Genomic DNA, 15,901 nt, shown 5'->3' with positions numbered 1-15,901 from the left:
CGTTATGATTAGTCAAATTAAAACTAGAGACACATTCCTTTTTTTTATATTCAAAAAATAGTTGATGTATTCAAAAAGAGAAACTACATACCACTCAATGTAGAAATTCTCAAAATTCCAGCTCAACCAAACTCAACAGTTGGTGTATTGTATACATACGAACTCGACTAGACACAAAACTAAAAAAAATAGAAATTAACCAAAGTCGAATTTGGATTCAAATCTAAAATCGAGTCCCTCGTAACACGTGTGTGAAGGAATCCCAGTCGGAAAAATGGTATATAAATAATTGGAAGAATTTGATGTATGTTGGAAAAATTTGTAATATTTTGTGACAATGATTGCAGTTTCCGTGAAAAATTAAGAATATTCAAAAACCATAAAAATCGAAGGAAAACGTTATTCAGAAATTAGCCTTTCCTAGAAAATTAGTTCACCCTATAAAATTTTCAACGCAAATTAAGGATGTTTTTAACCTCTCAATGGATAAAAATGGCCCTTTATTGACCATCTAAGATAGGGGTCCCTAACCATTGGGTTGTGACTCATGTTTACACAGGGGGACAATTAGGGGGCGGGGAATTTTGTACAATTAAATTCAAGACAATAATCGAATTTATCTAAGAGTGCAAAATCGAAAACTGATCTCAGTTTTTCTCTCAGTCATCTGAATTCTGAGATTATAGTAATTCGGGATTATTATCATTCAGAGTTATTTTTTACCCTTAAAACAATCCTCAAGTTAAAAATAGGAGAAATAATTTAATTAAGTTTTATTTAATTAAAAAGTGTTTTTATTGATTTTATTGTGTCTTGTTCTAAACTCGATATATTTTAATTTTTACGCTAAAAAATAATTAAAAAAGACACTCTTGCTTAGACCCTTATAACTTATTCATAATAAATAGCGAATAACTATAATCTCAGATATTTCAGAATTCAGATGACTGAGAGAAAAAATTAGGTTAGTCTTGGATTCTGCACTCATAGATAAATTCATTTTTTTTAGCTTGAATTCATTTATACAAAATGAGCGTTCTCCTGTGTTATTATTATGAATCGATTTTTTTTTTTAAGAGTGACTTTTGTGCAGAATTAAAATTGGGGGGGACTATATTGAGGATTTTTTCCAAAAAAAATAAAAATCCAAAAACCAAGCCAAAAATATATATAATCCTGCAGACCCCCCTGTATACGTACCGCTCCAAAGGTAAAAAAGTACAGAACTGAACTGCAGAACAACTTTGTTCCGTACCAGTCCTAATTTTTACACATAAATGTTACAATAATTGAGAAGAACCTTCAATTTACATATGATTGACCTACCGACGGAACTAACAAATTATTCTCCAAATGGTGGTCATTACTCTCATATCTCATAGGATGTAGGTACATTATAATACAAATCCATCCGAGAGAGGGTGAGGGAATAAATGTCTATATGATTAGCAGTTGTATATTATGAGTACGCTCTCAACAAACGATCGTTGTGTTCCTTCCTTGAAAAAATAAACAGAAAAAAAACAATAACAGAATCATATTATTGTGGCTTCCGGAGTGGCTCGCTCGCTAACTCTACTCGAAATTAACGATTCAACACTAATGTTTAACAAAAAGAAAGAAATGAACATATTATATAAAACACAAACACACAAAAGGGAGAAAGTTTTTTTTTCATTGTTATTATTTTGTAATTAAAAAATAAAACCAGCGCCATCTGTAGTACTCTGATAGGAGACATGATTTCCTCTTTCAAACATCCTCTTGGCTTTTATATATATATTAATGCATGAGATTTTTTTTAATCATTACAGGTGTTTCCTGTTTAATTATCTTTTTATATAGAGTAGACCATGTACCTACATACGAATGTAACCAAGCAACTAACGAAAATGTTGGGAGTGGACTCAGTTCTTACTCTCTTTTGAGACCCGGGAAAATGAGTTTCTCATGACGTCAAAAGTTCGGATACTGTTATGAAAATAGGTAGTGTGGTGTGTACTTGAGTCGAGTCCCTAAGAGTCAACTCGCCTCGATAAATCAGGGAAGGGAATGAAAAGATAATACGCTACGCATGCCCACTACCCGTTTAGTGTTGTTTAATATACAGCTGCTGTACTAAATTGGTATTAAAACCAGTATTTCAAGCGTCATTACTTCATAAAAATGGACCCATCGCAGGGGTGTTTGCAGGGTGTGGGATGGAGGGCCTGTAGCCTCCATTAAATTAATGGATTTTAACTTTTTACTACGTTTTTTTGGTCAGAATGAAACAATTTTAAGCAAAAATAGGGTTTTTTTTTTAAAGGATTTTTTTTCTTAAAAAATAATATCTAAGAATTTTTCCAAAAAATTTAATTTTTCGTAAATAGCTATGAATTTACGATATTATTTTCAAAAAATTTAATTTTTATAATATTTTTTCGAAAAAATTTAATTTTCTGTGAATAGCTATGGATTTTCGAAAAAATTTGCGACAAAATTTAATGTTGTATTATATTTAAGAAATTTTTTGTGAACAGTTGTGGATTCAGAAATTTTTTAAATTTTTCTTCAGAAAAATTTAATTTTTTGTGAATAGCTAAGGATTTTAAAAAAAAATTCCACAAAATTTAATATTGAAATGTTACTTTGGAATTTTTTTGTGAAACGCTGTGGATTTTTGAAATGTTTCCTAAGCATTTAATTATTCAATTTTTTTTTCAAAAAAAATTATTTTCTGTGAGCAGCTTTTTATTTTTGAGATCTTTTTCCAAAACTTTTAATTTTTTGTGAATAGGTATAAGTTTTTATTTTTGTTTTTCTGAACAATTTAATATTTGAAACTTTTTTCTAAAAATTCTAATTTTTTGCGAATAGCTGTGGATCTTTGGATTTTTTTTCGAAAAAATTTAATATCTAAAATTTTTTAATAAAATTTTAACTTTGGAATATTTTACAACATAATTACAACTCCTCAAAAAGTAAATATATAATCCAGCCTACTCCCCTGTTGATTGATCGATGTTATTAGGACAAGGTTAGGCAACAAGAAAATCGTAGAGCTTTAACAAAAGCATTAATTCAAAAGAATTATCCCCGTAGATCTAATATATGACTCTCCCGCCATCTATTGGTGAAAAAGAGAGTTAAGAGAAAGACAGAATGAGTAAAGCTTAATAAAACGTCATCGTTGTCACCAATGCTATCAAAGGAAGGTTCGACAACAAAAAATCCTAGGGCAACCCCATTAAGTAACTCTCTTTCTTTTTTATAGTGACGTCATTGGGCACATTTGTTTATATAAATAATTTTTTTTCCCCCACTGATTTCTTATTTATTAACGCTATATTTCAATTATTTTCTATAGATTTATTCCTGTATTTATGTGTCCTAATTACCCCAACAGTTATGCTTGTAATTTTTCAATGATAGTTGAAAATCTTTGCTGGCTTATCTTGATATAATAACCCTGCCCATCGAGAACGTAGCTCCACAAATTTATGAGCCTTCCTCTCACTCTAAAGGAAAGATATACAATAAGCAAGGATGAAAATTGTACTTCATAGAAAAGTTTTCCACCCAAACAAAAATCCTGTGGGCACCCTTGTAAATATGTGTATAATAAATTGCTCTTAAATAATTTTTTTATCTTATATTTTTGTTATTCAAAAAGTATCAAAAAGTTACGACATACCAATGTCTATTTTCGTACCGCTTTTTATTATAAAAAATAAAAGATAAAAAAATGACTTCATTAATAGGCTGAGGGGCAGGAGCCATCAAATGAATGGAGTTAGTATCCGGACGAGAGATGAAGTCGCAGAATCCTTCTAAGGGGCCATGTACAAAATATGTACGTTTTTCGGCCAACATATGCCCCATATTTGAAATTTGGTACACATAATTAGCGTAGTTTGTACTAGGTTGTGACCACAATTTCAAACTCCCTTCTTCACCTCCTACTTTGGGAAGAGCCCTAATATTCCTCCTATAGGATTAGAAATTGCATCTTTAGACAAGTTAAAAAAAAACAATTTTGAGCGACAGTTTTTATCAAATCATCATAACATTTGATGAGGTTTTGTGATAAAACTCACTCAGCCGACTCAATAAAAATATGACGTTGGCTGATTTTATTTTAAATTTGAATATCGACTCAAAATTGGAGTTGAGTCGACAAGAATAGATAATTTTTCGAGTCTATACATCACTTTAAAAAAATTGAAGAAAAACATCAAGAAAATAAAGATTAGCTCAAGAGAGATAATTTGTGTCATGAACCATGTGCAATACCAATGATGGATGGCTCCCAAGAATTGATCATTGACGATGAGGGGTGAAGAACGTATATTACGTATTATTGTTGGGCGGGGGTCTGAAAATCCTATATCGGTCTAAAAACCTGATAATTTTTAGTAGAAAGCACTTATTCACTCATTTAAAAATGCTCCGTCTGGGCGAATTTCAAAGAAAAAATCTCTCTAAATCGGGTTTAAAAGAGAAATTAGGTCTGAATCGGTCTTACGAAAAAATCACTCAGGATCGGTCTCATTTATAATTCGGTCTACATTAAACCAGTTGGTTTTTCACTTTTTTCGAATTTCGATTATGGAAAATTCGGAAAAATTCAGGTTTGGTAAAGAAATAATCTATACAAAATTTAATTTTCCTTACGATGTCATCATTAGGTAGCACATCTAATTCAAAGTTTGAAAGGAGACAAAAGTTATTTATAAAGATTAAAATATAGCATTAATCACTATTTTGCATTTATTAATTATGATAGACATTATTCAGGCCTGTAAAAATGATAAATAAAGTTTTTTCCTTCAAAAACTTCCCTATAAAGCAAAAGAGAGAATTACATAAGACACAATTTGATCTTCCTATACTGAAAATATAAAAAAATGATGCGCACTATATGCTAATTTGATCAAAATTTGCGACCTATAGATGACTTCGTAGGACAATGCAATTTTGCATAGGTAAATTTCATACCATACGACAACTACCCCTAATTGAAATTTGAAAAAAGTTGAAAACCAAACCTCTCTACTGTAGATGACATATTGTGGGTTTAAAAAGTAATTCAACTAGTGTTGTGTCAGTCCTTATTTATTCGATCCAGTCATGTCTTAGTACCGGTCCGTTCTAAAACTGTTTTAGAACTAAAATTAAAGTTCAGTGAGGTTATCAAGGGCCAAACTTTACAACGAGACTGTTGTTTTCAGTCCTAAATAAGGACCCATACAATACTAGATACAATGGCGTCCTATCAAATTAAATGTATTACACAAATTATATCCATACAACCCATAAATAGGAGAGAAAAATTGGTTCATAGCACGTCGTCGTTACCTTCATTGTCTCACACAGCCTTTCCTCCCCGAAAAACAGGAAAGAAGGCCAAAAATCAGTTGGTAGTGGCAATTCTTTACCACTTCTTCTGAACAATAATTTGTTCATAGCTACAAGGAGCTAAATGTAGTTCAACCAATCAACCTTCAGAACACTGATTCGGAGAAAAGAAGAAGAAAAATTGACAGCTGACAACAAATATATTTTTGTGTTAGCGAAGTAACACCGTGATAGATTAAGACCGAAAAAAAATGTTCTACATATTAATAACAAAAAAATCGTTCCACATTTTGAAAAAGGTCTAGAAAGAATCTCTATTGACCGGAACAAAACTTGGTCTCGGGCCGAGTCTCAACCTAGTACATATGTACTTTGTACATATTCATGGTAACCTTTTGAGAGTAGAACATAATACATAGATACATGTAGCTATGAAGGTATCTAGTGGAACATTCATTTTAATGAAGTTTTTATGTCTTTTCTGCTCTAAGGCAGGAAGAAGAGGCATTAAAAGTAGTAGCAGAGAACAAGAACAACGACAACAACATTCCAGCACCTGTTGTTCCCTATCTAAAAATATATCTTTCTACAATTATACATAATTTGTAGAAGTCAACCAGATAGATCTCACCCTCTCAGTAACCTTATTCCAGGCTGATTTCTTTAAGGCAGGGGATTCTCAATATCCCATCTTGTCGACAATTCAAGTTGTCGATGTGACGATGAACAATCTGAGAGTAATTGAATATAAATCCCAGATTATATAGAGGAGTCCACGGTTTTTTTAGGCGGGAGCTAGCTTATTATTTTATTTTTTTCTATAGAAGTCTGGTTATAAAAAAAGTCATTATGAACCTTTTTTTTTGGGGGCAAGTGATGTGAAGAAATTTGCATGAAGAAGGATGACAATATGTTTAACCAATAGGAGATGAGAAAACTAACTAGTATTCATAGCCGCAAAATATGTTGTAAAGAATCTGAGCACAGAGTTACAAACGAGTAAACAACGCTGATATCCAGTGGTGCAAATCAGTTGATAGCTCGCCCGTTTTTTGTTTTTTTTTTTGAATTGGTACACAAAAGAGGTTTATTTTTTATTTTCTTCCGCTGTTATCATTATTATTTAATGCCTCAGGAGTGAACTTCCTTTTCTGTAACATACAAGAAATCATTTTATATATTCGAATTTGGATTGAACATTTTTGTGGCTCTTTTTTTGTGTGTCCTTGAGGATCGACTACGGATTAATTATCGCCTTTTATTTCCTTTCCCTTGCCACAGCTGCTTGTAGCTGATCGAATGAAACATTATGACAGCTAAGCTGCAAAACATTTTCAATTTGTCAGGGTTACCATTTTGATTTTTGGTTTCATCTCCAAAATACTACCAATTACCATCACTACTCATATCCTAAAGCTCAGGCACACAGATGTAAGTTGGCTATCTAGGGGTAACGGTAGGTAAAGAATTATCGACTTGCATCTATTTATGTATGTACACTTTAATTCCTCCATTCATAGCAGACATGATGAACTCATCTCTGTATAAGTGAAAAGTTAAAAAGTAGATATGTTATGGTCCAAAAATATTGATATCAGAACTGGTTCCGTCCTAAATCTTAAGGATACATCCGAATCAGACGTAAAAGCTAAACCATAGTATAGGTATTCTCAACAAGCAGCCTGAAAAAGTCGTAAAATTATTTAATAACAATAATAAAATATAAATAAAAACCTTTGATGATGGTATAATTAGCCTAAATTTTGTCTAGACTAATATGTATTACCCAATAATAATAATAATCTCGGGAGGGATGAAACAATTACAACCAATGGTTTCTACTGATGCAAGTCTTTATATACGTTAACAATACCTCGACCCTAAATTATTCACTAGTAAAATGGAACCAACAACCGGTTTCAGTGTTCATTGGTTTGATCCAAAATTTATATTTATGACGGATTTGAGTCTGTTTTCTCTTTGATGAATTTTGTATCATTTATATAGTTTACTAATCTTACTCATGAACACTTAGATTAGATAATGAGGGATACTATAGAGCCAGTCTGTATACGAACTTTAAAAAGATAGCTCTGATTTAATGAAAAAATATAGTCATTAGAGCTATAATATATGTAGAAATAAAAATATTTAAACTTCAATTACTTTTATCATGTTTATATTAAATACTTTCCAAATAAAATTAAAGCCAATGTTTCGTTAATGTGTCCCGCGAGAGGACTTCTTCATCTCATTTTGACTAACAACCAAAAATGTTGAGAACCTTTGCCAAAGATGAATCTTTGCTTAATTAAGTAATCATAGTTATCAGCAAGTGAAATCATCACTAATGAATCATCAGCCAATTTTGTAAGAATAATAAATACTCCAATTAGATCTAAACTATTCATATCTATCAAAAGATACTTTACAATTTACTAAATTAATTCCATTGGTAAACTCAAGTAAATTAAAAAATTGAATTTTATGTAGATAATTTATAAAAAAGTTTTATCACCTGTTTTTCTGACTAATATATTTTTTTTTTTTTTCAGAGTGATAATTTTTCTAAAATTCCTTAATTTAGCTATGGCATTTAGACTCAATATTTTCTTCTGCTCTTACCAACTGTAGATCCTAGAGATCCGCAGAATTATATTTTTTTTTTGGATTGGGAATACAAAAAAAAATCCTGTTTTCAAAATTTTTATTTCCTTCAGAACGATAATTTTTCTTAAATTCCTGATTTTTTTTTTTTTTTTTTTTTTTTTTTTAGGGGTGGGGAGGGGGGATTGTAGCATTTATACTTTCTTTTTCTCTTACCAACCATAGATCCCGAGCGTTTACAGAATTCTACTTTTTTTGTTTTTTGGGTGTGTGTATTTTGATTTAAAAAAAAAAAAAAAAAAAAAAAAAATTATCGTTATCTTTTTTTAGAGCGATAATTTTTCTAAAATCCCTTAATTTAGGGAGGGGGGATGTAGCATTTACACTTAATATTTTCTTCTTCTTTTATCAACTGTTTAATCCCAGGAGTCCGCAGGATTCTTTTTTTTTGGGGGGAGGGCTGGATTTTGAATTTTTTGTAAAAAGTTAAAAAAAAAAAAAATTCTACAGCCCCCCCCTGTGGCCAACCCTGTAGATGAAGTAGTAAATCCCCATTATTATTGTCCCAGACTTAGATTATAAATAAAACACAAATAACTAATTAATTCTTGGCCACCTCAGTACTGATTGATCCCGAAACCGGCCTCGTTCCGTGGACCAATGATCTATGGTATCATAAAAAGTGACATCTTGCGTGGGAAAAGGATCAGTCAACAACCGTAGCTTTTTTCTTTAATGTAAATCTTTTAAAAAGTTTGAGAGCCATTACTTTTAGGATTCAACACAAAAACCTTTTTTTTTTTCATTAGAGAGATTCCATGGTCGACTAGTTTGCGTGCTGTGGGACTTTGGACTCCTTTCTACTCCCTTGCTATTTATACATACTTAGTCCATTCATAAAATATACATATGTACATTTATTTTATATTTTAATATCAATTATTCAAATGAACATGATATTCATGAAGCAAAAACATTATAGATTTTTTTTACAAGCAGTTGAAGAATGATCTAGTTATTACAATTGATTAAACAAGTTGGAGAGAAAGAGAGTTATGTTAGTTGTACGATACATGTAATAATAAAAAATACAATCAATAGCTTAGCTTATAGGAATTAGAAAGACTAAGAATATATTTTTGTATTTCTATTAAATATTCATTTTTGCAGATTTTACAAATAGATTGTTTAATACATATATACCTTACTTAATAATATTCATATTAGGATGGTTTGTTTCTCACTTTTTTTTCGAATTTCGTTTATGACAAATGAAGTAAACGTTGTATTGTTCTAAGAAAATGCCACCAATGCAATAATTTATTGTTGTATGATGTCATCTAACAGGGGCGTCTGCAGGATTATATATATAAATATTTCATTTTTTGGAATTTTTTTAAAAAAAAATATTTTTAAAATATTAAAATTTTCTGAAATGTTAATGCAAAAAAATTCAAAAATAAAATTTTGTAGAAAAAATTCAAAAATCCATAACTATTTGCAAACAATGAATTTTTTTGGAAAAAAATTACAAAAATTCATTTTCAAATATTCAATTTTTGGAGAAAATTTCAAAAATTTAAAGCTATTCACAAAAAATTAAATTTCAAAAAAAAAATCCAAATAATTACAGCTTTTCATAAAAAATTTAATTAAAAAAAATCCCAAAACCACACAGCTGTTAACAAAAAATTTTAAAAATTAAATTTTAAATATTTCAAATATTACATTTTTTTCTGAGAATAATTTCCAACATTCATTTTTTCTAAAAATTATATGAATGATATTCTTGAAAAAAAAAATTAAAATATTACATTTTCTAGTAAAAAGCAAAAATTTCTTAATTTGGGGAAGGGTCCAGCCCTCTCCCTGCGTACGCCCTTGTCTATAGGTATCTCATCTCCATCATTGTTTGAAATAATTGAAACATTTATTTAGTAGTTTAAGATTAAAATAAAGAATTATTCATATTTTTGCTTTAAATGAACTTGATATACATTTTTCTAACCTATAAAAAGTATCAATAAAGTGCTTTTCTAAAGAACTCCTATGGAACAAAAGGAAAGAATATCGTAAGGGAATTTTGAACTAATTTATTAATCATTTTCTTATGAATTTTTTACAAATAAAAGATGGGCGTTATACGAGGATCGTCAAACTAAAGGTTGGTTAGGACATCCATCATACGTGTACAGACAATTTGTTTCTATGAACTTTGCATATTATATTATCTTAATAATTCAATCCTAAATTTGAAAACTGCCTGTGCAGTGTGGTGACACACTTAAAACAGGTGGTCGTTAAGGAATTGACGAAGCCAAAATCGTGCATGATTGGCTGTACCCGGACCACAAACTCTATACATTGTAAGCCACCAGGCTTCTTCGCCTTATTCGAATAAAAACATGGCACATTTTCTCTTTTCTCTTATTAAACCGATTGCACTTATACAAAGTGAGATACAAATTACTATAGCCATCTATTGATAAAGTAATAGATTTATTTTTATTACACATATTGTATATATATATATATATGGAATTATGTAAATCTACTGTATTTTTTAGCTGGCCCGTTAATTTGTAATTGGTAATATAAAGAAGGATTTTTTTTTCCTTAGCAATTGTCATTATTATTTAATTTGTGAGTTATAAACAACCATTCCTGAATTGATTCAATTATATTCAAAACCTTATTGAACATTTCTGTGTGTGATCATAAAATACGGAGAGTAACCCTGAGGATTTGTTGCAGAGTAATCATTGTAAGTTCTTTTTAGACTCAGAGTAGAATTGGGGATTGAAATTGGATTAATTCTAGTAAATGTTCTATTTCATATCCTTTTCTCCTTCCTCTCATGGCACAGCTGATCCAATGAAACGTCATGAATATTATTATTTATCTTCCCCCTAAACATTCTTCAAATGATCAGGGTTACCATGTTGATTTTCCGTTTCTTTTTTTTAACATGCCCATTCTACTCTGGATTTTCATCATTGTATATATATTTGTGTTTGGTATTATCTTGTATAAGTTAGACGTGTCAGAGACCCTGAAAATTTTAATTAATTCGGTCCAGCTTTCGTCCACATAAAAAATCATGCATCTTTTTTCGTAAAAGGAAATTTCGATCTACATGGATTGAATTACGGTCTGCACCAAAATATAGGTTCAGATCCCTCTAGGCAAAATATGTTAAAGGGGATTACCACATGTATGATGTATTTATAGGCAATTCATCTCTAAGAAGTTTGTGTATTATATTCTTCAAAGTAAAACAACTCTACCTGTCAAAATAAAGAGGTTCTGTGATTTAAAATGTTTCTTGTTGAGAGAAGAGGAAACGCCAAGTAATTTATTTTCTAAATACCAAAATGAAATTAATGAAGGTATTTTTATAAACAAGACATAGTTTAATCACAAAACCTCTTCATTTTAAAAAGGGAGAATTACCGAGGATGAATATTATATATGCAAAGTTCCTATAAATAAATTGCCTTACACGTATTACGTGTAGACACATTTGAAATGTGATAAATTAAATTCAAAATAAAGAATAAAGTGTATCCTATATGAAAACTCTAACTATGTAAGCCCCTTCCCTTCTACAAAATTGCAACGATAGGATACGTAGGAAAAATACGTGATATAATGTCTGGAATTATTTTTAAAACATGGAAGTTTCATAAGTTATTGAGTGGGCGGTGTTTATCAGAATTGTTATCAAAAAGTGGTTTTAATTGCCTTGTCATCATAGCATTATTCATAAGTCAAAATCCGTTTGAAATAATAATAATATCAAAAGGATAATAAACCATGGATGATGAAGAACCCACCGGATATGCGGGGGTAAATTATTATGGCCTAAAGGAATACTTACTATGGAGGACTATGAAGTAAACCAATCATATAATTAAAAAGAAAAAATATCGAACATCCTGTACGTATGGAAAAACCATTCGTGTTTGCCCCTTATTTTGAGGTCTTTTAACACAAAAGCAAGGTGGGGATAAAAAAATATGACATGTACTATGGTTAAAAAACCAAAAATGCCATGATAACTCTGACTATTTTATGAATGTGTAAGAGAAAAAAAGATTGGCTGTCTTTGAATTAGAATAGCTATGAACAGGAAATAAACCCCAAATCCTGCACTGAATCTATATAGTAAAAATATAGATGGGCATTAACTCCAATATTGATCTTCAATTTTACTCCGAATTCAACAAGGATATTACACATAAGGGAGTGGTTTTAAAAGTTTCTACCTTAACAAAGATACAAGACATTTTTTTAAATGGTCTTTTTCAACATAATCTCTTTGTAACTCTACAAACTTCTCCCGGTAATGCTCCCATATCTGTATTCCATCCAAATAGTACACAGCGGTTTTTTTTGAAAACTAATTGTTCAAAAGACACTATTTGATTTTGGCTCAATTACTCCAAGTTGGAAGAATACGACACGACAAATTTTAACTCAACAACCCTTTATATGTCTGCTATTGTTTGAATCTATTTAAAGGTTACTCGTTCAAAAAAAAAAAAAAAAAAAAAAAAAAAGAAGTGTACATATATTAATAACAGCTCAATATTCAAACACTCGCATCAACTTTCAGACCATCCTCGTGTGTAGTAAAGACATAGATAGGAATTAACTTCTATATCCTCAATTCTACTCCGAGTTCAACAAGGTCCTACAAAAATAACTCCCATACAAATAATCAATGTTCCTCTCCATCATTCAATAGCACTTTGTACTTAGATGTACTCTCTTCAAGGATCAAATAATATGATAACATTTTTGGGGAATGAAAAGTACTGTTAAGGTTGTAACTACAAAAAAACTCACATGCTTTTTGGTTTATACTTTTTACAACTCTAATGTGTACTATCAGGAAAATAGAGTCTGAAAATATATTTTTTATTAGGTAATAATTAATTACCTTCCATTTCTATTAATAAATCATTCTGATTAACCCTTTTGGAGGTGCTGCAAATTGCACTCAAATAAATTGCTTGAGGTGAAGTATTAAAATTATTACAATTTCGTTAATTATTCACGGAACTCTTACTGTTTGGGGCATTGCTGCGTTACATATATATTTGATTCATCAATACAAAAGGAAGAAGAACCTAAAATGAAATCTAATTATAGCTATTCCTCCATTTATAGCGGATTTTTAAAATGGCTTTCTACAGTTCACTATCGGGTTAATGAAGTGAAATACAGATATATCTTCATAAAAAATTATTTGACATATTTAAAGCCTAATTAATATGGCCTCCCTTGGTCCGGAATGTCATATAAACTTTAGTCCACCATTTGACGGATGGCTTCAGATCTTCAATATTACTATGGTGTATTTGGCAGACTCTATCCTATATTTGCCACCATATAGAGCAGTCTTATGAGTTGAAGTCGGAGCTCTATGGAGGTCAAAGAATTTAAATCAAATAATCATATTTTTTGTCATTCACTTTTGAAGAATCTTTGCAGTATGAGCGGTTACAAGTTCAAAAGATTTGCCGCCAAAAAATAATTCGATTTTGATCTTATAAATTAGCAATGTAAGGTTGCGTGGAAAAAATGTTTCGAAATTAAATATATAATTAAGTCTAATATTTGACTTATTTGTAATAAGTCAAATAATATATTAGAGGCAATTAGATTTAAACCCAATTTTAATATGTTTCACATCCAATGTATTCGATTAGTATTTATTACGGAATAAGTCATCTAATCAACTTATTAATATTTAATTTCGTAACTTTTAACACTACTTTTTTTATTTCTTATTTATTCCATAAGAAAAATAAAAGTTACACGGAGAAAATCAATCAAAATTAACCTGTTTTTTTAGTCACAACATATTTTGAGGTTGTAATATAAGGTTTACTTTTTAGTTTTAGCCATAATACGATAATAATGGAATTAATAAAATATGCAAGGAATATAATTTCTGAATATGATCCTTCAACTTTTACTTTCAGTTAAAAAGTATGAAAGAAGTCACAATTTTATATTAAAATCGTCAGTATAGGAGTGGTTGATGTTTCGAAGATATCATTTTGCAAGAATCATTATTTTACAGGCATGTTTGTTCTCACATAAGAGGAGAAAAAAATGAACACCAAGTATCATTATTTTATATGTAGTAATATCAATGTTTTTCAAATCATTCGAATCTTATGTAATCTATATTATTTCCCCACAAGAGCCAATAAATATAGTTTATTACATCATACATGAACTGATATGATCATTAAATATGGATATCCGAGATGTACATTAGATTTACTACAACATATATTAAGCACAAACTTTGATTCGTACGCACTTTTTCGGTTCATCTGTTATTTTCTGAAAAATTTATTTTCACGCCCTCATTTGTTGGATTATTTCTGATCATTTTTTTAAAAACCAAATAACGAACACGGAATCAATTGTATTTGGCAACGAAAAACCTTTTTTTGAAAATGAGATGTTTTTTTTAAAAGTATAACATGTAAATTCTATTAAATATGCTGGTGAGATGGAACATTCTGGACATCTATTATACTATTGCTAATACATTACTCACGTAAGAACTGTATTTAATGCATTGATTTGGGGAGCGTATGGAATTGAGCCAAAAAATCAGATTGGCTGGTAGGCACCAATCCAAGGGCCAGGAATGGATTTAAGATTGAAGAAATAAGCTCAAATTTGCTTAATATAACATATGGGGGAAATCTTCCGGGTCAACTATGCCTAGAGGGTTGGAAGAGCTAATGAAGATGCACATACCACAGGATTTTTTGGGGGAGGGGGGGCTTCATTTTTGGAATCTTTTGAAAGAAAAAAATCAATTTTACAGTGACAATTTTAAGGTAAAAATTAAATTTTTCTGAAAATTAATTTCAATTATTAAACTTTTGAAAAAAAATTTCAAAAATTCACAAGAAATTAAATTTTTGCGGAAAAAAAAATCTGAAATTAAATTTCAAATGTAAAATTTTCCGAAAAAAATTTTTAATATTAAATTTGTCGGAGAAAAATTTCTAAAATCTATAGCTATTCACAAAAAGTAAAATTTTTTGCAAAAAAATTCCAAAAATTATATTTCAAATATAAAATTTTTTGAAAAAAAATTGAAATATTACATTTTTGAGAATAAGTTCAACAATCTATAGTTATTCACAAAAAGTAAAAAACTTTGGAAAAAATAGCAATTCACAGAAAATTAAATTTTTTGGAAAAAAAGTTCAAATGTTACATTTTCTAGTAAGAATCAAAAATTCGTTGCTTTTTTTTGGGAGGGGGGGGACTCCAGCCTTCTCCTGCAGACAACCCTTAATTAAGAATTTTTGATGTTTTAATTTCAATCATTAAATTTTTTGTAAAACAATTTACAATATTCAATTTTTTTGAAAAAAAATCAAGAATTCACAAAAAATTAAATTTTTTGTAAAAGAAATTTCAAATATTAAGTTATTTGGAAAAATATTTCAAAAATTCACAAAATATTACATTTTACAATTAAATTACAAAAGTAGAATTTTGTGAAAAAGAATTTCAATATTAAAATTTTTGAGAAAAATTTCTAAAATTCAAAACTATTCAAAAAAAAGTAAAAATTTTTGGAAAAAAATTTTAAACATTAAAAAATTGAATATTACATTTTGGAAGAAAAAGGTCAAAAATCCATAGTTATTCACAAAAAGTAAAATATTTTGGAAAAAAATTCAGAGAAAATTTTCAAAAATCCATAGCAATTCACAGAAAATTAAATTTTTTGGAAAAAAAATTCTAATGTCAAATTTTTCAAGTAAGAATCAAAAATTCCTTAATTTGAGAGGGGGGCCTCTATCCTTTCCCTGCGGAAGACCCTTACTTAAGAATTTTTGGTGTTTTGACGAGATAGGAGGGATGGTGGGTTTAGAATTGACAATTGTAAAGGAATAATAATGTT

Source organism: Lepeophtheirus salmonis, chromosome 4 (assembly GCF_016086655.4).
Source record: "Lepeophtheirus salmonis chromosome 4, UVic_Lsal_1.4, whole genome shotgun sequence".
In the NCBI taxonomy this organism is placed as follows: domain Eukaryota; kingdom Metazoa; phylum Arthropoda; class Copepoda; order Siphonostomatoida; family Caligidae; genus Lepeophtheirus; species Lepeophtheirus salmonis.
The sequence above is the reverse complement of the archived record's forward strand: the minus strand, read 5'-3'. Positions refer to the sequence as shown.